Source organism: Scyliorhinus torazame, unplaced genomic scaffold (genome assembly GCF_047496885.1).
Source record: "Scyliorhinus torazame isolate Kashiwa2021f unplaced genomic scaffold, sScyTor2.1 scaffold_182, whole genome shotgun sequence".
Taxonomy (NCBI): Eukaryota; Metazoa; Chordata; class Chondrichthyes; order Carcharhiniformes; family Scyliorhinidae; genus Scyliorhinus; species Scyliorhinus torazame.
In genome coordinates this window covers 293,853-320,032 of record NW_027307909.1, presented here as the reverse complement: position 1 = coordinate 320,032, position 26,180 = coordinate 293,853, and the positions used below count along the sequence as shown (strand labels likewise).

The 26,180-nt window shown below is 55.0% G+C and overlaps 1 long non-coding RNA gene across 5 annotated transcripts; it reads left to right on the top strand.

The window, feature by feature from the left end:
• Nucleotides 1-1,012: 1,012 nt before the first annotated feature.
• Nucleotides 1,013-24,789, top strand: LOC140405647 (uncharacterized). Of its 5 annotated transcripts, none has more exons than XR_011938733.1 (5): nt 1,013-1,136; nt 1,673-1,806; nt 2,146-2,252; nt 3,463-3,568; nt 24,657-24,789. It is a non-coding gene; the product is annotated as an uncharacterized lncRNA (long non-coding RNA). The 5 variants fall into 5 exon arrangements; XR_011938732.1 differs by lacking the exon at nt 1,013-1,136 and adding an exon at nt 1,390-1,508; XR_011938734.1 differs by lacking the exon at nt 1,013-1,136 and adding an exon at nt 1,402-1,494.
• Nucleotides 24,790-26,180: the final 1,391 nt, after the last annotated feature.

Genomic DNA, 26,180 nt, shown 5'->3' with positions numbered 1-26,180 from the left:
GCCCTTAGTGTCCAAAATTGCCCTTAGCGTTGTGGGGTTACTGGGTTATGGGGATAGGGTGGCGGTGTTGACCTTGGGTGGCGTGCTCTTTCCAAGAGCTGGTGCAGACTCGATGGGCCGAATGGCCACCTTCTGCACTGTAAATTCTATGATAATCTATGACACAGCGAAAGAGAGAGAGGGACACAGCGAGAGAGCGGGGTACACAGCGAGAGAGAGGGGGACACAGCGAGAAGGACGTGTACACAGCGAGAGGGAGAGGGCCACAGCGAGTGAGCGAGGAACACAGCGAGAGAGAGAGAGGGGGACACAGCGAGAGGGACGGGTACACAGCAAGAGAGAGAGGGACACAGCAAGAGAGCGAGGAACACAGCGAGAGAGAGGGGGACACAGCGAGAGAGAGAGGGAAGCAGCGAGAGAGAGTGAGGGACGCAGCGAGAGAGAGGGGGACACAGCGAGAGGGACGGGTACACAGCGCGAGAGAGAAGGACACAGCGAGAGAGCGAGGAACACAGCGAGAGAGACAGCGAGACGGGGACACATAGAGGGAGAGGGACACAGAGAGAGTGAGACAGATAGAAAGGTACGCAGTGAAAGAGAGGGATAGAGTGAGATAGAAGGACACAGACAGCGAGAGAGGGGGACACAGAGGGAGAGAGGGATACAGAGAGGGACAGTGAGAGGTGGGCACACAGACAGAGTAAGGGACACACACACAGAAAGAGGTACACAGCGGGTCAGGATCTGAGGTTTCGGAGGCGTGAGTGGGTCAGGGATTGAGAGTTAGGGGACATGAGGGTGTGAGGGTGTGAGGGTGCCAGGACGTGAGGCAGTCAGAACATTGGGGTTATTAAACTGACCGTTTTCATTGAATCCAAATTTTTTCATTACAAATTCTAATCTCAGGAATTGACATCAGAGGATTTCAGTGAAAAATCCCATTGATCCTCACTGAACCACACCGAGGGGGGCATTCCTCACAGAAAGTCGGGGGTGGGGTCTGCACACAGGTCACTGAGGAGATCTCAGTCCAAACTGTTTCTAATCATTTCCCAATACTATTTTAAATTACGATTCAATCCTATTGGAGGGGAGTGAGTGAGAGATATGGCAGATGCAGTACAACGTGGATAAATGTGATGTTATCCACTTGGGTAGAGAAAATAAGAACGTCCCTGTCTAATAATTACATTTAATCCAATTTTTTCTGTCCTGCTCAGTGAACAACACTGGTGTGGGGAAGGCCAAGGGTTAGCTGAAGTCACATTCTGTGTGTGTGGGGCTGAGCAGCAAGGAGATCAGTATCTCTTGGCCTGCATTTACATGTCAATAGAGAGCTGTGTTCTGAGACAGACATTCCACACATGGCAGAGACTAGGGGTGGAGTCTGCTCACAGCTCACTGAGGATATATCTGTGTCTGAGGGACTTCAGTTCACAAACCAAAAACTCACTACACTCAAAACATTACCCCTCTGCTTCAGTGTGTGTGTGTGTGTGTGTCGCTGGGTGTGTCAATCTGCCTGTTTTGAGCTGTGCATTTTGGCTGTTGACATGTTACTGATTGACTCGAGATTGGAGATGTTGAACTCCTGTTGTGCTGTTTTGAATATTTTATTAAAATGTCCCTGTTATTGCCTTTATAATCAATGTTATCTCCTTTTTTTCTCCAGAGGCGTTTTTATTTGGAGAACTGGAAGGAAGTCGGGAATCCAGTGAGGAGGACGAGGGAGGGTGAATTCTTCCCGAGGGAGCGCTGGCTGAGGCCTGTTCCGCAGGCTTCACCCGGGTTATTACCCTGACTGAGGTTTAATTTTAATATTGGAGGGATCAAAAAGAGTGAGGGAGGGAAGGAGACAGAAATATGTATAAGAGGGATAGAGAGACAGCGAGAAACACAAGAGAAGGGGATTTTCACAGTAACTTCATTGCAGTATTAATGTCAGCCTAATTGTGACAATAAAAAGATTTTGAGTATTAATTGTCTCTCAATCTTTTTTAACCTCTGGTTGAAAGCTGTGACTTATTTGTATTCGGATGTTGCTGAGGGGTTGTAAAACTGAAAAGGGGACCCTGGGCTCTCGCTGTATGAAATAGTTTCAATCTTTTCCTGTGGTTTAGTTAATTTTCTCCCTCTTTTTCCCAGGAATTTGAATTTTGAAAGACTGCAATGTGAGCAGGAATCTTTGGGTAAGGGTATTTCTCCCGAGCATGGATGGATGGACTGAGGCCTACTCCACAGGCCGCACTCACGTGAGTTGTCTCTTTATTGCAGCCCCGGCCTTGCACTTAGACACAAACACATTAAACCTTAGGTGGGCGGCAAAGAGTAAAATACAAATCTGGAATATGAAGCTGTCTAATTTTGTTCCAAAATAACAGGGGTTATATTAATTCTGAGCGTCCCAGGGGTGGGGGTATGGGGTGCGGTGTGTGTGTGGGGAGGGGGGGGGGCATTTCACTGTTTCAGCCACTCTCTGTAATCTGGTAGAGAGAGAGAGAGAAATCTCAGATCAGAAACTCTGAACTCAATTTTGAAAGTGGTCATCATTTGTTGGGCTCTCCCTGTGCCCAGGTTGCCGGCATAATTCACAAAATTAACGATAGTGGGGGTCACTTTTAAATGAACCCATTGACTGTAAAGTAATCTCGATTGCCCGGAATTAAAGTCCCTTGACTTGAAGCGGGTCTAATTCTGGAATGAAGCCTGTATTTTAGGCCGAGGCACAAGTATGAGAGTGAAATTAAATTCGCAGGAGGTCATTTGAATTCAGTTTGCTGTGGTTGTGAATGTTGGATTCCTGTGTGTGACCCTGTCTCTCTCTCTCTTTCTCCTTCCCAACTATTAGGATGATAGAAAGAGAGAGAGAGAGAAGTACAGAAAAGAGTGTGGGGCTGGGGGGTAATAGAGATTAGAGAGAGGGAGAGGAGAAAGACAGATGGTGGAGGGAGAGGGAGGTCGTGAAAAAGAGAGGCTTTCTCTCCCTTTCTGTCTTTCTTCCATTCTTGCCCCTCTCTCTCTCTCTCTCTGTCTCCCCAGCTTTCTGCCACTATCTGTCCATTTCTCTCCAGCTTTTTAGTGTCTCTTTAAACCTTTAATCTAAGAAAACCACCCCACAAACTGCAATGGGGAGTCTCATCACATCTTTCTGGGGATACCCTGATTAGAGAAACAAATAGAACTAAATGCTGGGAGGCTGATGAGGGATAACGAGGGAGACAGAAATATGAATGAGAGGGATAGTGGGACCGAATGAGATAGCGAGAGAGAGAGAAAGAGAAAGACAAGGGAAGTGGGAACTGTCTCTCAATCTTTTTTATTCTGTGGTTTATAACTGAGATTAGTGTAGGTGGATGTTGCTGAGAGTTTGTGTGACTGAGAGGGGGAATCTTGGCCTCTTGCTGTGCTACAAGTGTAAACATTTTCCTGCGTTTTAGTTAATTTTCTCCCTCTTTTCCCCAGGAATTTGAACTTTGAAGACTGCAATGCGACCAGGAATCTTTGGACAAAGGCTATTCTCCAGAGGACAAGTGGATGGACTGAGGCCTACTCCACAGGCCGCACTCACGTGAGTTGTCTCTTTATTGCCGCCCTGGCCTTGCACTTCGACACAAACACATTAACCCTTTGGTGGGTGGCAAAGAGTAAAATACAAATCTGGAATATAAAGCTGTCTAATTTTGTTCCAAAATAACAGGGGTTATGTTAATTCTGAGCATCCCGGGTATGTGTGGTGGGGGGGGGGGCGGGGGGGGGATTTCACTGTCTCAGCCACTCTCTGCAACCTGGTAGCAAATGTCAACGACACTCAACACTGCCGACTGCACCTTCTGGGATCTTTCTGTGTGCCAATGGATTTTGTTTTAAAAAGGTTTTTCTTCGTTTTAAGAGGCAGTTTAACTCTTTCAGAAACTGAAGGGACTTCTCCAGGGATGTTCCAATCCACACATGACACGGCGGGGGTGGGGTGGGGGGGTGGTGTTAGGTGCAGTGGGGAATGGGGCTCCCAGCAGGAGTGAGGAGGGGGGGGGGGGGGGGGAGAAGGACAGTGTCCCATCTGGTTAGGTCCAGATTGCTGCTGCTGTGGGATCTTGCTGTTCACTCACAGGCCTGTGGCCTTTGCCCGCGCAGCAACAGTGACCACAACTCTGAAAATAAAATAGCTCTCTTCCTGTGTTTGAGTGGGTTTCGCCCCCACAACCCAAAGATTTGCAGGGTAGGTGGATTGGCCACGTGAAATTGTCCCTTAATTGGAAAAAATGAATTAGGTACTCTAAATTTATAAAAATAAATAAATAAATAAATATAGAGTACCTACTTTTTTTTTAATGAAATAGCTCACGGACTGCAAAGTGGGTTCGAAGGTCTCGAATTTTAAAGTCTTAAACTTGAGTGCTTGGGAACGAGAGAGTTAATGAACCCTTTCTGCGTGCACTGACGGGATATTCAGCCATGATCTCATCGCTGCTGAGAGAGAAATCCACCATCAGAAACTCGGAACTCAATTTGGAAAGTGTCACCATTTTTGGGATCTCCCCGTGCACAAGTTGCCTGCAGAATTCCTGAAATGAACCAACAGTGGGGTCACTTTAATACTGAATCCATCGACTGTAAAGTAATCTGGAATTATAGTCCCTTAAACTTGAAGGGGGTGTAATTCTAGAATAAAGCCTGTGTTTTAGGCCGAGACTTAAATGTGAGGGTGAAATGAAATTGGCAGGGGGCCATTTGAATTCTGTTTGCTGTGGTAGTGATTGTTGGATTCCTGTGTGTGATCCTCTCTCTCTCTCTCCTTCCCAACTACTGGGATGAGAGAGAGAGAGAGAGAGTGGGGTCGTGGGAGGGGGGGGGGCGGGGGGGGGGGGGGGTAGGAGGGAGATGTGAGAGAGAGAGGTTGGAGGGAGAGGGAGGTAGTGAAAAAGAGAGGCTTTCTCTCCCTTTCTGCCTTCTTTCCATTCTTGCCTCTCTCTCTGTCTCTCCAGCATTCTGCCGCTATCTGTCCATCTCTCTCCAGCTTTTTAGTGTCTCTTTAAACCTTCAATCAATGAAACCTTCCCACAAACTGCAATGGGGAGCCTCATCACATCTTTCTGGGGATACCCTGATTTGGGAAATAAATGGAAATAAATGCTGGGAGGGTGATTGTAAAAAGTCTCCGGACGGACCAGGCAGCTGGTTTCCCAGTTTAAAGAGGGAAGTGTAACTTTCTGGGGACAGTGGATGTGGCTCCAGACTCCCAATACCCGTGGTATTCAGGGGTGGGGGTATTTTGGGGGCGGGGGGGGGGGAAGAGATGGAGGAAAGAATATAGCAGGCAAGGGAAGGAATATCTCTCTCCCCCATCCCCCCGCTCACCTGCCTGTCCCACCCTGTCAGGATCACATTGCTGGTTGTGGGATCCTGCTGTGCATCAGTGGCCTGCAGCCTTTCCTGAAATGTCAACTTAGTGACCACGCACAATTTAATATTAAACTGGCTCACTGAATGTGCAGCAGTCGGGAATGGGTCTGAAATGAATAGGCCGCAGCCTGGGAACAGGTTTGTCCTCAATGGTGGTGTTTGTGTTTTAGACAGGGCGGTGGGATAGGAAGGATTTCTGAGGGGGGTTTGGGGTTAAATGTCCCTGCCTCAGTCACCCCAGCTTTCTGTCTCTCTCTCTCCTACTTTCCAGCCATTTCTTTCTACATTTCATCTTGGACTAAATGTTACAGAGAACCCCAATGTGATTTGTCGAGAGAGTGGAGGGAGAAAGAGAGTGAAAAAGAGAGGGCAGGGAGAGAAAGAGAGAGAGAGTGGAGGTAAAGAGATATAGTGAAAAGGGGAGGGGGACAGAGAAAGACAGAGGGTGGAGGGAGAGAGAGTGAAAAAGAGGGGGAGGGAGAAAGACAGAGAGAGGGCGGTGGGAGAGAGGGAGTGAAAAAGAGGAGGAAAGAGAGAGAGAGTGGAGGGAGAAAGATGTAGTGACAAGGGGAGGGGGACAGAGAAAGACAGGGTTGAGGGAGAGAGAATGAAAAAGAGAGGGGAGGACAGAGAAAGACAGGGTGGAGGGAGAGGGAGTGAAAAAGAGGGCGAGAGAACGACAAGAGGGTGGAAGGAGATAAAGTGAAAAGGGGAGGGGGACAGAGAAAGTTAGAGGGTGGAGGGAGAGAGTGAAAAAGAGGGAGAGAGAAAGAGAGAGAGGGCGGTGGGAGCGAGGAGTGAAAAAGAGAGGGGGTGAGAGAAAAGGGAGGGCCAGGGGAAACGGGGGGAGAGATGTGGGGTGGGGTGAGGGGGTGATCAGGCACAGGGTCTGGGGGTGGGGGTTCTGCTGTGCACAGTCACGGCCCAGTCACATTATCTTTTAGAAAGTGCGATTTTACACAATCCTGAGACAGTCGATTTGAAAATGTCCTGAGACAGCCCTGTCCTGTCCTGAGACAGTCGATTTGAAAATGTCCTGAGACAGCCCTGTCCTGTCCTGAGACAGTCGATTTGAAAATGTCCTGAGACAGCCCTGTCCTGTCCTGAGACAGTCGATTTGAAAATGTCCTGAGACAGCCCTGTCCTATCCTGAGACAGTCGATTTGAAAATGTCCTGAGACAGCCCTGTCCTGTCCTGAGACAGTCGATTTGAAAATGTCCTGAGACAGCCCTGTCCTGTCCTGAGGCAGTCGATTTGAAAATGTCCTGAGACAGCCCTGTCCTGTCCTGAGACAGTCGATTTGAAAATGTCCTGAGACAGCTCTGTCCTGTCCTGAGACAGTCGATTTGAAAATGTCCTGAGACAGCCCTGTCCTGTCCTGAGACAGTCGATTTGAAAATGTCCTGAGACAGCCCTGTCCTGTCCTGAGACAGTCGATTTGAAAATGTCCTGAGACAGCCCTGTCCTGTCCTGAGGCCAGTCGATTTGAAAATGCCTCCAGAGGGAAAGAAGACCTGAGAGAGAAAGAGAGGGAGCATGGGAGAAATTGCCTGTCTCACTCTTCCCCACCACATCCCCCTCCCCTCACCGAGCCTCTCTCTCCAGCTATTTCCCTCTATATTTCCTCTTCCAATAAAATGATAAAAACACCAACGTGATTTGTCGTTATTTGAATGGGGAGGCTAGTGAGGGTGGCGAATGTGTGTGGGGGTGTGGGGTGTGTGTGGAGGGGGGCGGTTGAGTGGGAGGTTAAGAGAGACGCAGGATACGGACTGGGCTCCTGTCTCCATCATGTTTATTATTTATGGGATCCTGCTGTGCACACTGCAACATGTAAACATGAACGTATCGACTTTCATAATGTTGCCGAGGTGCTGGGATTGAATTTATAAATGTGAGGCTGTGTAAGGGATATCTCCTGTGCTGAAGACGGAATGATTAGTGAAGTGTTGGTGATGGGGGGAGGGGGGTTGTGTGGGTGTGGGAGGGGGTTAATTCAGCTCACCGAGTTCTCCAATGTCTCCAGGCTCCCCCCCCTCTGCCCCACTTTCAGTTTTAAAGAGGGGCTTCCATTTAATCAGACAATTTCCCAATCGCGCAGTGCCCGTGTTGTACTGTGATTAATGTCACGGTTCCTTGTGAAAGCCCAGGGGACCGTTTGAATCGACTTTTACTGACTTTCTGCTTGTCACATTCTCAGTCTCTCTCTCAGTCAGTCTCTCTGTCTCTCTCTCTCCCTCTCAGTCTCTCTCCCTCTCAGTCTCTCTCCCTCTCAGCCTCTCTCCCTCTCAGCCCCTCTCCCTCTCAGTCTCTCTCCCTCTCAGCCCCTCTCCCTCTCAGCCTCTCTCCCTCTCAGCCTCTCTCTCTCTCAGCCCCTCTCTCTCTCTCAGCCCCTCTTCCTCTCAGCCCCTCTCCCTCTCAGTCTCTCTCCCTCTCAGTCCCTCTCCCTCTCAGCCCCTCTCCCTCTCAGCCCCTCTCCCTCTCAGCCTCTCTCCCTCTCAGTCTCTCTCCCACTCAGCCCATCTCCCTCTCAGCCTCTCTCTCCCTCTCAGTCTCTCTCCCTCTCAGCCCCTCTCCCTCTCAGTCCCTCCCTCTCAGCCCCTCTCCCTCTCAGTCTCTCTCCCACTCAGCCCATCTCCCTCTCAGCCTCTCTCCCTCTCAGCCTCTCTCCCTCTCAGCCCCTCTCCCTCTCAGCCCCTCTCCCTCTCAGCCCCTCTCCCTCTCAGCCTCTCTCCCTCTCAGTCCCTCTCCCTCTCAGTCTCTCTCCCTCTCAAGCCCCTCTCCCTCTCAGCCCCTCTCCCTCTCAGCCCCTCTCAGCCTCAGCCTCTCTCCCTCTCACCCTCTCAGCCTCTCTCCCTCTCAGCCTCTCTCCCTCTCAGCCTCTCAGCCCCTCTCCCTCTCAGCCCCTCTCCCTCTCAGCCCCTCTCCCTCTCCCTCTCAGCCCCTCTCCCTCTCAGCCTCTCTCCCTCTCAGCCTCTCTCTCTCTCAGCCCCTCTCTCTCTCTCAGCCCCTCTTGCTCTCAGCCTCTCTCCCTCTCAGTCCCTCTCCCTCTCAGCCCCTCTCCCTCTCAGCCCCTCTCCCTCTCAGCCTCTCTCCCTCTCAGCCCCTCTCCCTCTCAGCCCCTCTCCCTCTCAGCCCCTCTCCCTCTCAGCCCCTCTCCCTCTCAGTCCCTCTCCCTCTCAGCCCCTCTCCCTCAGTCCCTCTCCCTCTCAGCCTCTCTCCCTCTCAGTCCCTCTCCCTCTCAGTCTCTCTCCCTCTCAGTCCCTCTCCCTCTCAGCCTCTCTCCCTCTCAGCCTCTCTCAGCCCCTCTCCCTCTCAGCCCCTCTCCCTCTCAGTCTCTCTCCCTCTCAGCCCCTCTCCCTCTCAGCCTCTCTCCTTCTCAGCCCCTCTCCCTCTCAGCCCCTCTCCCTCTCAGTCCCTCTCCCTCTCAGCCCCTCTCCCTCTCAGCCCCTCTCCCTCTCAGCCCCTCTCCCTCTCAGCCCCTCTCCCTCTCAGTCTCTCTCCCTCTCAGCCCCTCTCCCTCTCAGCCTCTCTCCCTCTCAGCCCCTCTCCCTCTCAGCCTCTCTCCCTCTCAGCCCCTCTCCCTCTCAGCCTCTCTCCCTCTCAGCCCCTCTCCCTCTCCCTCTCAGCCCCTCTCCCTCTCCCTCTCAGCCTCTCTCCCTCTCAGCCCCTCTCTCTCAGCCCCTCTCCCTCTCAGCCTCTCTCCCTCTCAGCCCCTCTCCCTCTCAGCCCCTCTCCCTCTCAGTCCCTCTCCCTCTCAGTCTCTCTCCCTCTCAGCCTCTCTCCCTCTCAGCCCCTCTCCCTCTCAGTCCCTCTCCCTCTCAGCCTCTCTCCCTCTCAGCCCCTCTCCCTCTCAGCCCCTCTCCCTCTCAGCCCCTCTCCCTCTCAGCCCCTCTCCCTCTCAGCCCCTCTCCCTCTCAGCCCCTCTCCCTCTCAGTCTCTCTCCCTCTCAGCCTCTCTCCCTCTCAGCCCCTCTCCCTCTCAGCCCCTCTCCCTCTCAGCCCCTCTCCCTCTCAGCCTCTCTCCCTCTCAGCCCCTCTCCCTCTCAGCCTCTCTCCCTCTCAGTCTCTCTCCCTCTCAGTCTCTCTCCCTCTCAGTCTCTCTCCCTCTCAGCCTCTCTCCCTCTCAGCCCCTCTCCCTCTCAGTCCCTCTCTCTCTCAGCCCCTCTCCCTCTCAGCCCCTCTCCCTCTCAGCCTCTCTCCCTCTCAGCCTCTCTCCCTCTCACCCCCTCTCCCTCTCAGCCCCTCTCCCTCTCAGCCCCTCTCCCTCTCATTCTCTCTCCCTCTCAGCCTCTCTCCCTCTCAGCCCCTCTCCCTCTCAGCCTCTCTCCCTCTCAGTCTCTCTCCCTCTCAAGCCCCTCTCCCTCTCAGCCCCTCTCCCTCAGTCCCTCTCCCTCTCAGCCTCTCTCCCTCTCAGTCTCTCTCCCTCTCAGCCCCTCTCCCTCTCAGCCTCTCTCCTTCTCAGCCCCTCTCCCTCTCAGCCCCTCTCCCTCTCAGTCCCTCTCCCTCTCAGCCCCTCTCCCTCTCAGCCCCTCTCCCTCTCAGCCCCTCTCCCTCTCAGCCCCTCTCCCTCTCAGTCTCTCTCCCTCTCAGCCCCTCTCCCTCTCAGCCTCTCTCCCTCTCAGCCCCTCTCCCTCTCAGCCTCTCTCCCTCTCAGCCCCTCTCCCTCTCAGCCTCTCTCCCTCTCAGCCCCTCTCCCTCTCCCTCTCAGCCCCTCTCCCTCTCCCTCTCAGCCTCTCTCCCTCTCAGCCCCTCTCTCTCAGCCCCTCTCCCTCTCAGCCTCTCTCCCTCTCAGCCCCTCTCCCTCTCAGCCCCTCTCCCTCTCAGTCCCTCTCCCTCTCAGTCTCTCTCCCTCTCAGCCTCTCTCCCTCTCAGCCCCTCTCCCTCTCAGTCCCTCTCCCTCTCAGCCTCTCTCCCTCTCAGCCCCTCTCCCTCTCAGCCCCTCTCCCTCTCAGCCCCTCTCCCTCTCAGCCCCTCTCCCTCTCAGCCCCTCTCCCTCTCAGCCCCTCTCCCTCTCAGTCTCTCTCCCTCTCAGCCTCTCTCCCTCTCAGCCCCTCTCCCTCTCAGCCCCTCTCCCTCTCAGCCCCTCTCCCTCTCAGCCTCTCTCCCTCTCAGCCCCTCTCCCTCTCAGTCTCTCTCCCTCTCAGTCTCTCTCCCTCTCAGTCTCTCTCCCTCTCAGCCTCTCTCCCTCTCAGCCCCTCTCCCTCTCAGTCCCTCTCTCTCTCAGCCCCTCTCCCTCTCAGCCCCTCTCCCTCTCAGCCTCTCTCCCTCTCAGCCTCTCTCCCTCTCACCCCCTCTCCCTCTCAGCCCCTCTCCCTCTCAGCCCCTCTCCCTCTCATTCTCTCTCTCTCTCAGCCTCTCTCCCTCTCAGCCCCTCTCCCTCTCAGCCTCTCTCCCTCTCAGTCTCTCTCCCTCTCAAGCCCCTCTCCCTCTCAGCCCCTCTCCCTCTCAGCCCCTCTCAGCCTCAGCCTCTCTCCCTCTCACCCTCTCAGCCCCTCTCCCCCTCAGCCCCTCTCCCTCTCAGCCCCTCTCAGCCTCTCAGCCCCTCTTCCTCTCAGCCTCTCTCCCTCTCAGTCCCTCTCCCTCTCAGCCCCTCTCCCTCTCAGCCCCTCTCCCTCTCAGTCCCTCTCCCTCTCAGCCTCTCTCCCTCTCAGTCCCTCTCCCTCTCAGTCTCTCTCCCTCTCAGTCCCTCTCCCTCTCAGCCTCTCTCCCTCTCAGCCTCTCTCCCTCTCAGCCTCTCTCCCTCTCAGCCCCTCTCCCTCTCAGCCCCTCTCCCTCTCAGCCCCTCTCCCTCTCAGCCCCTCTCCCTCTCAGTCTCTCTCCCTCTCAGCCCCTCTCCCTCTCAGCCTCTCTCCCTCTCAGCCCCTCTCCCTCTCAGCCTCTCTCCCTCTCAGCCCCTCTCCCTCTCAGCCTCTCTCCCTCTCAGCCCCTCTCCCTCTCCCTCTCAGCCCCTCTCCCTCTCAGCCTCTCTCCCTCTCAGGCCCTCTCCCTCTCAGCCCCTCTCCCTCTCAGCCCCTCTCCCTCTACGCCCCTCTCCCTCTCAGCCCCTCTCCCTCTCAGTCTCTCTCCCTCTCAGTCTCTCTCCCTCTCAGCCCCTCTCCCTCTCAGCCCCTCTCCCTCTCAGTCCCTCTCCCTCTCAGCCCCTCTCCCTCTCAGCACCTCTCCCTCTCAGCCCCTCTCCCTCTCAGCCCCTCTCCCTCTCAGCCCCTCTCCCTCTCAGCCCCTCTCCCTCTCAGTCCCTCTCCCTCTCAGCCCCTCTCCCTCAGTCCCTCTCCCTCTCAGCCTCTCTCCCTCTCAGTCCCTCTCCCTCTCAGTCTCTCTCCCTCTCAGTCCCTCTCCCTCTCAGCCTCTCTCCCTCTCAGCCTCTCTCCCTCTCAGCCCCTCTCCCTCTCAGCCCCTCTCCCTCTCAGTCTCTCTCCCTCTCAGCCCCTCTCCCTCTCAGCCTCTCTCCTTCTCAGCCCCTCTCCCTCTCAGCCCCTCTCCCTCTCAGTCCCTCTCCCTCTCAGCCCCTCTCCCTCTCAGCCCCTCTCCCTCTCAGCCCCTCTCCCTCTCAGCCCCTCTCCCTCTCAGTCTCTGTCCCTCTCAGCCCCTCTCCCTCTCAGCCTCTCTCCCTCTCAGCCCCTCTCCCTCTCAGCCTCTCTCCCTCTCAGCCCCTCTCCCTCTCAGCCTCTCTCCCTCTCAGCCCCTCTCCCTCTCAGCCCCTCTCCCTCTCCCTCTCAGCCTCTCTCCCTCTCAGCCCCTCTCTCTCAGCCCCTCTCCCTCTCAGCCTCTCTCCCTCTCAGCCCCTCTCCCTCTCAGCCTCTCTCCCTCTCAGCCCCTCTCCCTCTACGCCCCTCTCCCTCTCAGCCTCTCTCCCTCTCAGCCCCTCTCCCTCTCAGCCCCTCTCCCTCTCAGCCCCTCTCCCTCTCAGCCCCTCTCCCTCTCAGCCCCTCTCCCTCTCAGTCTCTCTCCCTCTCAGCCTCTCTCCCTCTCAGCCCCTCTCCCTCTCAGCCCCTCTCCCTCTCAGACCCTCTCCCTCTCAGCCTCTCTCCCTCTCAGCCCCTCTCCCTCTCAGTCTCTCTCCCTCTCAGTCTCTCTCCCTCTCAGTCTCTCTCCCTCTCAGCCCCTCTCCCTCTCAGCCTCTCTCCCTCTCAGCCTCTCTCCCTCTCACCCCCTCTCCCTCTCAGCCCCTCTCCCTCTCAGTCCCTCTCCCTCTCAGCCCCTCTCCCTCTCAGTCTCTCTCCCTCTCATTCTCTCTCCCTCTCAGCCTCTCTCCCTCTCAGCCCCTCTCCCTCTCAGTCCCTCTCCCTCTCAGTCTCTCTCCCTCTCAGCCCCTCTCCCTCTCAGCCCCTCTCAGCCTCAGCCTCTCTCCCTCTCACCCTCTCAGCCTCTCTCCCTCTCAGCCTCTCTCCCTCTCAGCCTCTCAGTCCCTCTCAGCCCCTCTCCCTCTCAGCCCCTCTCAGCCTCTCAGCCCCTCTCCCTCTCAGCCCCTCTCCCTCTCAGCCCCTCTACCTCTCAGCCCCTCTCAGCCTCTCAGCCCCTCTTCCTCTCAGCCTCTCTCCCTCTCAGTCCCTCTCCCTCTCAGCCCCTCTCCCTCAGTCCCTCTCCCTCTCAGCCTCTCTCCCTCTCAGTCCCTCTCCCTCTCAGTCTCTCTCCCTCTCAGTCCCTCTCCCTCTCAGCCTCTCTCCCTCTCAGCCTCTCTCCCTCTCAGCCTCTCTCCCTCTCAGCCCCTCTCCCTCTCAGCCCCTCTCCCTCTCAGCCCCTCTCCCTCTCAGTCTCTCTCCCTCTCAGCCCCTCTCCCTCTCAGCCTCTCTCCCTCTCAGCCCCTCTCCCTCTCAGCCTCTCTCCCTCTCAGCCCCTCTCCCTCTCAGCCTCTCTCCCTCTCAGCCCCTCTCCCTCTCCCTCTCAGCCCCTCTCCCTCTCCCTCTCAGCCTCTCTCCCTCTCAGCCCCTCTCCCTCTCAGCCCCTCTCCCTCTCAGCCCCTCTCCCTCTACGCCCCTCTCCCTCTACGCCCCTCTCCCTCTCAGCCCCTCTCCCTCTCAGCCCCTCTCCCTCTCAGCCCCTCTCCCTCTCAGCCCCTCTCCCTCTCAGCCCCTCTCCCTCTCAGCCCCTCTCCCTCTCATTCTCTCTCCCTCTGCCTCTATCTTCTGTCTCTGTCTGTGTCTCTCCCCCTGTAGGTCTGTCTCTCCCTCTCTCTGACTGCCTGGTTCTGTTAGTCACTGTTTTCCTCTCTCCCTCTGCCTTTATCTTCTGTCTCTGTCTGTGTCTCTCCCCCTGTCGGTCTGTCTCTCCCTCTCTCTGACTGCCTGGTTCTGTTAGTCACTGTTTTCCTCTCTCCCTCTGCCTCTGTCTTCTGTCTCTGTCTGTGTCTCTCCCCCTGTCGGTCTGTCTCTCCCTCTCTCTGACTGCCTGGTTCTGTTAGTCACTGTTTTCCTCTCTCTCTCTGCCTCTATCTTCTGTCTCTGTCTGTCTCTCTCCCCCTGTCGTTCTGTCTCTCCCTCTCTCTGACTGCCTGGTTCTGTTAGTCACTGTTTTCCTCTCTCCCTCTGCCTCTATCTTCTGTCTCTGTCTGTGTCTCTCCCCCTGTCGGTCTGTCTCTCCCTCTCTCTCACTGCCTGGTTCTGTTAGTCTCTGTTTTCCTCTCTCCCTCTGCCTCTATCTTCTGTGTCTCTCCCCCTGTCGGTCTGTCTCTCCCTCTCTCTGACTGCCTGGTTCTGTTAGTCTCTGTTTTCCTCTCTCCCTCTGCCTCTATCTTCTGTCTCTGTCTGTGTCTCTCTCCCCTGTCGGTCTGTCTCTCCCTCTCTCTGACTGCCTGGTTCTGTTAGTCACTGTTTTCCTCTCTCCCTCTGCCTCTATCTTCTGTCTCTCTCCCCCTGTCGGTCTGTCTCTACCTGTCTTGACTACCTGTCTCTCTTTACATCTCTCTCACTCCCTCTGCCTCTGCCTGCCTGTCTGTGTGTCATTGTGTCACTCTCTTTCTGCCTGTCTCTGTGTGTAATGTGTGTCACATGTCTTAAAGGGCTCAACACAGCTGACATTGCAATAAATCCAGGTTTGAGTAAAATGCACAGGAAATATTTGGATTTGAGTTTTAGTGATGTACTGACTTTGCATTTTCGCCTTTCTCTCTGCCTATTTCTGTCCCTCTGTCTGTTTCTCTCTCTCTGTCTGTTTCTGTCTCTCTCTCCCTCCCATCTTTGTCTTCAGCTTGTGAAGTATCAGAGAGAGATAGACAGAGTGAGACAGAGAGAGAGAGAGAGAAGCCAGAGGGGCAGGGAGAGGGAAGAGGAGATTGTTGGATGGGGGTCTCTGCTGCACAGCCAGGGCACAGACCCCCACCTCCCCACCCCACATTCCTCACCCCTCCATGGTGTCCACACCTTAAACCTCAATCGACAGTGAGAAAGGGCGGGGGGAGAAACAGGGTGAGGGAGAACCAAACTGAGAGGGGGTGGGGAACGTTGGGGACTCAGTTGGGGTAATTGATACTGGATCTTGGAGCGGTTGAGTCCTCCTCCGTTGTGGGGCTGCCCGTGGGATCCTGCTGTGCAGAATGGTCTTCATTGTAACTTTAGTCATTAGTACATTGACTGGTGTTTTGGGTTTTAGTTCTGTAATCATGAAAATTAAACACGTCCAGTGTGGTGGGACACTTATTCTAAATGGGATGACAGGAGATTTTCCGAGGACATTTTAATCCAGCTCTCACAAAGGGCCTGGAACGGAAAAGGCCGCGATTGGGGCCTGGTTCAATTTACCAATCGCACAGTGCCCGTGTTTTACTGGAATTAATGGGAAAGGAGAGAGAGAATGGGAAAGGAGAGAGAGAATGGGAAAGGAGAGAATGGGAAAGGAGAGAGAGAATGGGAAAGGAGAGAGAGAGAGAATGGGAAAGGAGAGAGAGAATGGGATAGGAGAGAGAGAATGGGAAAGAAGAGAGAATGGGAAAGGAAAGAGAGAAAGGAAAATGAGAGAGAGAAAGGAAAATGAGAGAGAGAAAGGAAAATGAGAGAGAGAAAGGAAAAGGAGAGAGAGAAGTGGGAAATGAGAGAGAGAATGGGAAAGGAAAGAGAGAAAGGAAAATGAGAGAAAGGAAAAGGAGAGAGAGAATAGGAAAAGAAGAGAGAATGGGAAAGGAGAGAGAGAATTGGAAAGGAGAGAGAGAATGGGAAAGGAGAGAATGGGAAAGGAGAGAGAGAGAGAATGGGAAAGGAGAGAGAGAATGGGAAAGGAGAGAGAATGGGAAAGGAGAGAGAATGGGAAAGGAGAGAGAGAATGGGAAAGGAGAGAGAGAATGGGAAAGGAGAGAATGGGAAAGGAGAGAGAGAATGGGAAAGGAGAGAGAGAGAGAATGGGAAAGGAGAGAGAGAATGGGAAAGGAAAGAGAGAAAGGAAAATGAGAGAGAGAAAGGAAAAGGAGAGAGAGAATGGGAAAGGAGAGAGAGAATACAGTAAAGGGGGAGGGAGGGAGAGAAGGGGACGGAGATTGGTAACGGTGCCTTGGAGTCTTGCTGGGCAGAGATGACCCGGAAAGTGCCTCCCGAAAGAAGCAGCCGCTGGGTTTTAAATCCATCCCCCACTTGTGAAGCTGCTGGGAGAGGGACGGGAATTGAAAGTTGTTTAAGGTGACGTTTTATTGCTGGATAATTCTGCTGCCAGTTTTCCCCACACGGGGATGAATTGAGGGATTCAGTGCAATGTGCAGGAAGCATTTTGAGTTTATTGAGGTGTTGACTGGATTTCTCTCTCTCTCTGTCTGCCTGTCCACATTTGTGAATCTGAGAATTTTGTGTTTATAAAGATCCACCCTGGATAATGTTGCTGCCCAGCTTGTTTTAAAGAAGGATATAGCTCTGGGGAGGATCAGAGGATGTGGGGGGGGGACACACAGGTTACTGAGTCGGATGGTCAGCCGTGATGATGAATGGCAGAGCAGCTTGGAAGGGCCGAATGGCCTGCTCCTGGTTTCAGTGTTTAAATTGTTCCCCTGTCCGTGAGCAGGTTGTGTGTGTGTGTGGGATCGAGCTGTGCACTCGCCTGGCTCCCTATTACTTACAAACACCCGCGAGCTGACTGTAAATGTAAAAGATTGAGGGAAAGAGGGAGGCTGGGAGAGGGAGAGGCAGACACAGAGAGAGAGAGAGATGGGGAAATGGAGGGAGGGAAGGGCAGCTGAACAGGGAGGGGCTGGGAGGGGGTGTGAGGGGCTCAGGAAGGGCAGTGGAAAGAGACAGAGTGTAAGGAGGGGGGCCCCCTCTCCCTCTCAGCCCCTCTCCCTCTCAGTCTCTCTCCCTCTCAGCCCCTCTCCCTCTCAGTCTCTCTCCCTCTCAGCCCCTCTCCCTCTCAGCCCCTCTCCCTCTCAGCCCCTCTCCCTCTCAGTCTCTCTCCCTCTCAGCCCCTCTCCCTCTCAGCCCCTCTCCCTCTCAGTCTCTCTCCCTCTCAGCCTCTCTCCCTCTCAGTCTCTCTCCATCTCAGCCCATCTCCCTCTCAGCCCCTCTCCCTCTCAGCCCATCTCCCTCTCATCCTCTCTCCCTCTCAGCCCCTCTCCCTCTCAGTCTCTCTCCCTCTCAGTCTCTCTCCCTCTCAGCCCATCTCCCTCTCGGCCTCTCTCCCTCTCAGCCTCTCTCCCTCAGTCTCTCTCCCTCTCAGTCTCTCTCCCTCTCAGCCCCTCTCCCTCTCAGCCCCTCTCCCTCTCAGTCTCTCTCCCTCTCAGCCCCTCCCTCTCAGCCTCTCTCCCTCTCAGCCCCTCTCCCTCTCAGCCCCTCTCCCTCTCAGCCCCTCTCCCTCTCAGCCCCTCTCCCTCTCAGCCCCTCTCCCTCTCAGCCTCTCTCCCTCTCAGCCCCTCTCCCTCTCAGCCTCTCTCCCTCTCAGCCCCTCTCCCTCTCAGCCCCTCTCCCTCTCAGCCCCTCTCCCTCTCAGCCTCTCTCCCTCTCACCCTCTCTCCCTCTCAGCCCCTCTCCCTCTCAGCCCCTCTCCCTCTCAGCCCCTCTCCCTCTCAGTCCCTCTCCCTCTCAGCCATTCTCCCTCTCAGTCTCTCTCCCTCTCAGCCCCTCTCAACCCCTCTCCCTCTCAGCCCCTCTCTCTCTCAGCCTCTCTCCCTCTCAGCCCCTCTCCCTCTCAGCCCCTCTCCCTCTCAGCCCCTCTCCCTCTCAGCCCCTCTCCCTCTCAGTCTCTCTCCCTCTCAGCCCCTCCCTCTCAGCCTCTCTCCCTCTCAGCCCCTCTCCCTCTCAGCCCCTCTCCCTCAGCCCCTCTCCCTCTCAGCCCCTCTCAGCCCCTCTCCCTCTCAGCCTCTCTCCCTCTCAGCCCCTCTCCCTCAGCCTCTCTCCCTCTCAGCCCCTCTCCCTCTCAGCCCCTCTCCCTCTCAGCCCCTCTCTCTCTCAGCCTCTCTCCCTCTCAGCCCCTCTCCCTCTCAGCCCCTCTCCCTCTCAGCCCCTCTCCCTCTCAGCCCCTCTCCCTCTCAGCCCCTCTCCCTCTCAGCCCCTCTCCCTCTCAGCCCCTCTCCCTCTCAGTCCCTCTCCCTCTCAGTCTCTCTCCCTCTCAGCCCCTCTCTCTCTCAGCCTCTCTCCCTCTCAGTCCCGCTCCCTCTCAGCCCCTCTCCCTCTCAGTCTCTCTCCCTCTCAGCCTCTCTCCCTCTCAGCCCCTCTCCCTCTGTCTCTCTCCCTCTCAGCCCCTCTCCCTCTCAGCCTCTCCCTCTCAGCCCCTCTCCCTCTCAGCCCCTCTCCCTCTCAGCCTCTCCCTCTCAGTCCCTCTCCCTCTCAGCCTCTCTCCCTCTCAGCCTCTCAGCCCCTCTCCCTCTCAGCCTCTCCCTCTCAGTCCCTCTCCCTCTCAGCCTCTCTCCCTCTCAGCCCCTCTCCCTCTCAGCCCCTCTCCCTCTCAGTCTCTCTCCCTCTCAGTCCCTCTCAGCCTCTCAGCCCCTCTCCCTCTGTCTCTCTCCCTCTCAGCCCCTCTCCCTCTCAGCCTCTCTCCCTCTCAGTCCCTCTCCCGCTCAGCCCCTCTCCCTCTCAGCCTCTCTCCCTCTCAGTCTCTCTCCCTCTCAGCCTCTCCCTCTCAGCCCCTCTCCCTCTCAGCCCCTCTCCCTCTCAGCCCCTCTCCCTCTCAGCCTCTCCCTCTCAGTCCCTCTCCCTCTCAGCCTCTCTCCCTCTCAGCCCCTCTCCCTCTCAGCCTCTCTCCCTCTCAGCCTCTCTCCCTCTCAGTCCCTCTCCCTCTCAGCCTCTCTCCCTCTCAGCCCCTCTCCCTCTCAGCCTCTCTCCCTCTCAGCCTCTCTCCCTCTCAGTCCCTCTCCCTCTCAGCCTTGTCTCTCCAGGCTTGGTGGGTGGAAGGGCCTGTTCTGTGCGGTCTGATTCTGTGCAGATCAGGCTCAGAGAGGGAGAGAGAGAGAGAGAGAAATGAAATGAGAGAGGGAGAGAGAGAAATGAAATGAGAGGGAGAGAAATGAAAAGAGAGAGGGAGAGAGAGAAATGAAATGAGAGAGAGGGAGAGAGAAATGAAATGGAGAGAGAGGGAGAGAGAAATGAAATGAGAGAGAGGGAGAGAAATGAAAAGTGAGAGAGGGAGAGAAATGAAATGGAGAGAGAGGGAGAGAGAAATGAAATGAGAGAGAGGGAGAGAGAGAAATGAAATGAGAGGGAGGGAAAGAAATGAAAAGTGAGAGAGGGAGAGAAATGAAATGGAGAGAGAGGGAGAGAGAGAAATGAAATGAGAGGGAGGGAGGGAGAGAAATGAAATGAGAGAGAGGGAAGGAGCGAAATGTAATGAGAGAGAGGGAAGGAGAGAAATGAAAAGTGAGAGAGGGAGAGAAATGGAAAGAGAGAGAGAAATGAAATGAGAGAGAGAGAGATGGAGGCAGAGGTAAGTGATGGAAGTTGAAGGCTGGGGATGTGAAGGGGATCTGGAGGGGTGGGGGAGAGAGACAGAGTGTGTGGGAGGGGTGTCCTGCACCATGGTGGTACTGCCAGTGGGATCTTGCTGTGTAGAATTGCCTTCATTGCTCATGTACACTGACTGGAGGGGTGATTGGATCTGATTGTGCAATTAGGACGGAGATAGGGGAGAGTGCAAAGCCAGAGGGAGCGGAGAGAGAGACAAGAATCGTGGATGGGGGTTTCCTGGTGTAGAGTCAGGGTCCAGCGCACTCCCCCCACCCCCTCCCCTTGCGCCCACACAACCCGCCCCATGTTCCTCGCAAGGCGACACTGTCCACACTGGGGGGTGGGGAATATTGGGGGCTGTGTGGGTGAAAGAGAGCCAGTGAGGCGATGGGGTGGGAGGGGGGATCCAGAGACAGCAAAGCAGAGGTGGACATTGGTTGGTGGGTCAAGGGAAGGGGGGATAAAGACACCGGATCTGACGGTGTTCAGTGTGGGATCTTGCTGTGCGAGGCTGAGGGCAATATTGACGTGGGGCGGTGGGGCTGGAGAATCACTCTCCACTTGGGAGAGGCGAGCTTTGATCAGGAATAGTCAGCGTGGCAGAGGGAGGCCGTGCTGAACCAATGGGACTGAATTATTGGAGGAGGTGACCAGATGAGGGTGGTGCAGTTGATGTAGTTTATCTGGGTTGCAGCCAAGCCTCTGACAAGGCCCCACATGGGAGACTGACAAAGAAGTCAAATGCACATGGGAGATGGGGTAACTTGGAAGCAGAACTGAGTTAGTGATAGGAGACAGAGGGTGGTGGGAGAAGGCTGTTTGTGCGACTGGAGGCCAGTCACAGAGTGAAAGATGTTTACAGCATGGAAACGGTCCCTTCGGCCCAGCTTGTCCGTGCCGCCCAGTTTCTATCACTAAGCTAGTCCCGCTTGCCCGCATTTGGCCCATATCCCTCTGTACCCACCCTGCCCACGGATGGGAGGGTTCCAGCCTCCCTACACCCCGCCCCACATTCTTCGCACAACAACTGCGGCAATTCTCACCTCAAACAATTTTTTTTTTCAAATCCGGCCGATACCACATTGCAGTGTGTGTGTGGGATCCTGCTGTGCGAGGATGAGGGACATATTGAAGTGGAGTAAGAGGGGGTAGTTTGTTTGGAGAGAGGTAAATGTTCTAGGGAGTTTGTGGGATCGGACTGTGCGCTGCCACTGTACCATGGAACATACTGACTTCCGAGTGTTTGTGAGAGAGGGAGAGGTGACTGATGGAAGGGGAAGCGTCAGGATTAATACTGAATGAGGAAACAGCAGCAATCCTGGAGCCATTAGCTCGGGAGACATTATCTTTGACTTTAATGAGTTTTTGACAGTAAAATTCTCTCGTCCCACATTGTTGTAATGAAGTAAAGATGCTCCATCTGTGCTGTAATTGAGTAGCAGGTGCTAAATCGGTGTTGTAATTAATAATTGTGCTCCCTCAGTGTTGTAATTGGGTATTGAGTGCTCCCTCAGTGTTGTAATTGGGTATCAGGTGCTCCCTCAGTGTTGTAATTGGGTATCGGGTGCTCCGTCACTGTTGTAATTGGGTATCGGGTGCTCCCTCAGTGTTGTAATTGGGTATCGGGTGCTCAGTCAGTGTTGTAATTGGGTATCGGGTGCTCCCTCAGTGTTGTAATTGGGTATCGGGTGCTCCCTCAGTGTTCTGATTGGGTATCGGGTGCTCCCTCAGTGTTGTAATTGGGTATCGGGTGCTCAGTCAGTGTTGTAATTGGGTATCGGGTGCTCCCTCAGTGTTGTAATTGGGTATCGGGTGCTCCCTCAGTGTTGTAATTGGGTATCGGGTGCTCCCTCAGTGTTGTAATTGGGTATCGGGTGCTCCCTCAGTGTTGTAATTGGGTATCGGGTGCTCCCTCAATGTTTTAATTGGGTATCGGGTGCTCCGTCAGTGTTGTAATTGCGTATCGGGTGCTCCCTCAGTGTTGTAATTGGGTATCGGGTGCTCCCTCAGTGTTGTAATTGGGTATCGGGTGCTCCCTCAATGTTGTAATTGGGTATCAGGTGCTCCCTCAGTGTTGTAATTGGGTATCGGGTGCTCAGTCAGTGTTGTAATTGGGTATCGGGTGCTCCCTCTGTGTTGTAATTGGGTATCGGGTGCTCCAGTGTGTTGTAATTGGGTATCGGGTGCTCCCTCAGTGTTGTAATTGGGTATCGGGTGCTCAGTCAGTGTTACAATTGGGTATTGGGTGCTCCCTCAGTGTTGTAATTGGGTATCGGGTGCTCAGTCAGTGTTGTAATTGGGTATCGGGTGCACCCTCAGTGTTGTAATTGGGTGTTGGGTGCTCAGTCAATGTTGTAATTGGGTATTGGGTGCTCCCTCAGTGTTGTAATTGGGTATCGGGTGCTCCCTGTGTTGTAATTGGGTATCGGGTGCTCCAGTGTGTTGTAATTGGGTATCGGGTGCTCCCTCAGTGCTGTAATTGGGTATTGGGTGCTCCCTCAGTGTTGTAATTGGGTATTGGGTGCTCCCTCAGTGTTGTAATTGGGTATCGGGTGCTCCGTCAGTGTTGTAATTGGTTATCGGGTGCTCCCTCAGTGTTGTAATTGGGTATCGGGTGCTCCCTCAGTGTTGTAATTGGGTATCGGGTGCTCCCTCAGTGTTGTAATTGGGTATCGAGTGCTCCCTCAGTGTTGTAATTGGGTATCGGGTGCTCCCTCAGTGTTGTAATTGGGTATCGGGTGCTCCCTCAGTGTTGTAATTGGGTATCGGGTGCTCCCTCAGTGTTGTAATTGGGTATCGGGTGCTCCCTCAGTGTTGTAATTGGGTATCGGGTGCTCCCTCAGTGTTGTAATTGGGTATCGGGTGCTCAGTCAGTGTTGTAATTGGGTATCGGGTGCTCCCTCAGTGTTGTAATTGGGTATCGGGTGCTCCCTCAGTGTTGTAATTGGGTATCGGGTGCTCCGTCACTGTTGTAATTGGGTATCGGGTGCTCCCTCAGTGTTGTAATTGGGAATCGGGTGCTCCCTCAGTGTTGTAATTGGGTATCGGGTGCTCCGTCACTGTTGTAATTGGGTATCGGGTGCTCCCTCAGTGTTGTAATTGGGAATCGGGTGCTCCCTCAGTGTTGTAATTGGGTATCGGGTGCTCCGTCAGTGTTGTAATTGGGTATCGGGTGCTCCCTCAGTGTTGTAATTGGGAATCGGGTACTCAGTCAGTGTTGTAATTGGGTATCGGGTGCTCCCACAGTGTTGTAATTGGGTATTGGGTGCTCCCTCAGTGTTGTAATTGGGAATCGGGTGCTCAGTCAGTGTTGTAATTGGGTATCGGGTGCTCCCACAGTGTTGTAATTGGGTATTGGGTGCTCCCTCAGTGTTGTAATTGGGTATCGGGTGCTCCCTCAGTGTTATAATTGGGTATCGGGTGCTCAGTCAGTGTTGTAATTGGGTATCGGGTGCTCCCTCAGTGTTGTAATTGGGAATCGGGTGCTCCCTCAGTGTTGTAATTGGGTATTGAGTGCTCCCTCAGTGTTGTAATTGGGTATCGGGTGCTCCCTCAGTGTTGTAATTGGGTATTGAGTGCTCCCTCAGTGTTGTAATTGGGTATCGGGTGCTCCCTCAGTGTTGTAATTGGGTATTGAGTTCTCCCTCAGTGTTGTAATTGGGTACCGGGTGATCCCTCAGTGTTGTAATTGGGTATTGAGTGCTCCCTCAGTGTTGTAATTGGGTATCGGGTGCTCCGTCAGTGTTGTAATTGGGTATTGAGTGCTCCCTCAGTGTTGTAATTGGGTATCGGGTGCTCCCTCAGTGTTGTAATTGGGTATCGAGTGCTCCCTCAGTGTTGTAATTGGGTATCGGGTGCTCCCTCAGTGTTGTAATTGGGTATTGGGTGCTCCCTCAGTGTTGTAATTGGGTATCGGGTGCTCCCTCAGTGTTGTAATTGGGTATCGGGTGCTCCCTCAGTGTTGTAATTGGGTATCGGGTGCTCCCTCAGTGTTGTAATTGGGTATCGGGTGCTCCCTCAGTGTTGTAATTGTAAAGCAGAGCGGCTGAAAGGGTCGCAGTCCTCAGCAATGGCAGAGAGCTGGATAGACACGATAGGTACAGGTGCTCCAGGAGGGACAGAGGTGCAGGAAAGGGGAGTTGCCTTTTTCATTAAGGGGAGCGTCACGGCAGCAGTCAAAAGATGAAATAACCGAGGAATCATCCAGCGATGTTTTGTGGGTGGAACCAAGGATGGGATGGTGACCTCATTGGGATTGTACCCAAACAGTCAACAGGAATTAGAAGCTGAAATATGCAGGGAGATTGGGGAAACTTGCAGGGTAGGGGGAGTCTGAGGGGGGGACAGAGGGGGAGATATTGGGGGGGAGACAGAGGGGGAGAGGGATACAGAGGGGGTAGAGGGTGGGAGGGGGGAGACAGAGGGGGAAGAGGGTGGGGGGGAAGACAGAGGGGGAAGAGGGTAAATACCAGTCCTGGAGTGAGCAGGGAGAGTGGGGGAGGGGAAAGTGTCGGATATCTATCAGGATTTGTTGGAGGCGGAGGAGACCCCGGTGGAGGAACTGAAGGGCAAGTGGGAGGAGTTAGGTGGGGAGTTAGAGTTGGGTCTGTGGGCGGATGCCCGCAGGGTTAATTCCTCCTCATCATGTGCCAGGCTCAGCCTAGTACAGTTTAAGGTGGTACACCGGGCACACATGAAGGTGGCGAGGATGAGCAAGTTTTTCGGGGTAGACGATCGATGTGCGAGACGTGCGGGAAGACCAGCAAACCACGTCCACATGTTTTGGGCATGCCCGAAGCTTAGAGGGTTTTGCTCGAGCAATGTCCAAGGTGCTCGACACCCGGGCGGTGCCGAGTCCGGAGGTGGCGATCTTTGGAGTGTCAGAAGAACCCGGAGTACAGGGAGTGAAATAGGCCGACGTTCTGGCCTTTGCCTCCCTGGTAGCCCGGAGACGGATCCTTTTAATGTGGAGGCACTCGGAGCCCCCGAGCGTGGAGACTTGGCTCAGTGACATGGCTGGGTTCCTCAAGCTGGAGAAAATAAAGTTTGCCTTGAGGGGGTCAATGCTGGGGTTCTCTCGGAGGACGCAGCCGTTCGTCGACTTTCTGGGGGCGAATTAAAGTGTCGGCAGAAGCAGCACTCTGAAGGGGGGGGGGGGGAAAGTGCAATATGGTTAAGGGATGTACAGGAGGGGTTGGGTGGGAAATATCTCCTTTACTATGTTGATGGTTATGTTGTTATTGCTTTTGTTATTGTTATCAATAAAAATATATTTTTTTGAAACAACTAAACTGTTGCAGCGTTCGGCCGTGTTTATAAAATGGGTTTTATAAAACAGATTGGGGGCAGTCCCAGGATGTTGCTGTGCCTTTATTATTTCAATAATGCTTTGCTGTAATCAATTTCCAGCTTTCTCTTCCCGAGGAGAGTTGATTTTGAAGCTTGGACGACACAAAGAGAATCCTTCCTCGGCGAGGAATCCTCAGACAGGAGTTCGAACCTGAGAGAAACAGAATAAATGTCAATGTGTCTTTGTGTGTCATTATTGGGGTTTCATTATTCTGATGGCTACTCAAGTGTTGGGCTCTTTTGTTTTTTTGGAAGCGGGGGGGTGGGGGGGGGGGTGCAGGAGTCTCAGTGTCTCTGGGGGGCGGGGGGGGGGGGGTGCAGGAGTCTCAGTGTCTCTGGGGGGGCGGGGGGGGGTGCAGGAGTCTCAGTGTCCTCTGGGGGGCGGGGGGGAGGTGCAGGAGTCTCAGTGTCTCTGGGGGCGGGGGGGGGTGCAGGAGTCTCAGTGTCTCTGGGGGGGCGGGGGGTGGGGGTGCAGGAGTCTCAGTGTCTCTGGGGGGCGGGGGGGGGTGCAGGAGTCTCAGTGTCTTGGGGGGGGGTGCAGGAGTCTCAGTGGTCTCTGGGGGGCGGGGGGTGCAGGAGTCTCAGTGTCTCTGGGGGGCGGGGGGTGCAGGAGTCTCAGTGTCTCTGGGGGGCGGGGGGTGCAGGAGTCTCAGTGTCTCTGGGGGGCGGGTGCAGGGAGTCTCAGTGTCTCTGGGGGGCGGGGGGGGGGGGTGCACGAGTCTCAGTGTCTCTGGGGGGCGGGGGGTGCAGGAGTCTCAGTGTCTCTGGGGGGGTGGGGGGGGGGGGAGAGGCAGGAGTCAGTGTCTCTGGGGGGAGTGGGGAGACCGGTGACATTTTCACACTGAGGGTTGGGTGAGTTATTCCAGTGAAACAAGATGTCCCTGTGGGAACAGGAGGGGAGCGCAGCCTCAGGTGATTAAGGAGGTGGAGTGTGGGAACAGGAGGGAGCGCAGCCTCAGGTGATTAAGGAGGTGGAGTGTGGGAACAGGAGGGAGCGCAGCCTCAGGTGATTAAGGAGGTGGAGTGTGGGAGCAGGAGGGAGCGCAGCCTCAGGTGGTTAGGAGGTGGAGTGTGGGAACAGGAGGGAGCGCAGCCTCAGGTGATTAAGGAGGTGGAGTGTGGGAGCAGGAGGGAGCGCAGCCTCAGGTGGTTAAGGAGGTGGAGTGTGGGAACAGGAGGGAGCGCAGCCTCAGGTGGTTAAGGAGGTGGAGTGTGGGAGCAGGAGGGAGCGCAGCCTCAGGTGGTAAAGGAGGTGGAGTGTGGGAACAGGAGGGAGCGCAGCCTCAGGTGATTAAGGGGTGAGTGTGGGAGCAGGAGGGAGCGCAGCCTCAGGTGGTTAAGGAGGTGGAGTGTGGGAACAGGAGGGAGCGCAGCCTCAGGTGATTAAGGAGGTGGAGTGTGGGAACAGGAGGGAGCGCAGCCTCAGGTGATTAAGGAGGTGGAGTGTGGGAGCAGGAGGGAGCGCAGCCTCAGGTGATTAAGGAGGTGGAGTGTGGGAACAGGAGGGAGCGCAGCCTCAGGTGATTAAGGAGGTGGAGTGTGGAACAGGAGGGAGCGCAGCCTCAGGTGATTAAGGAGGTGGAG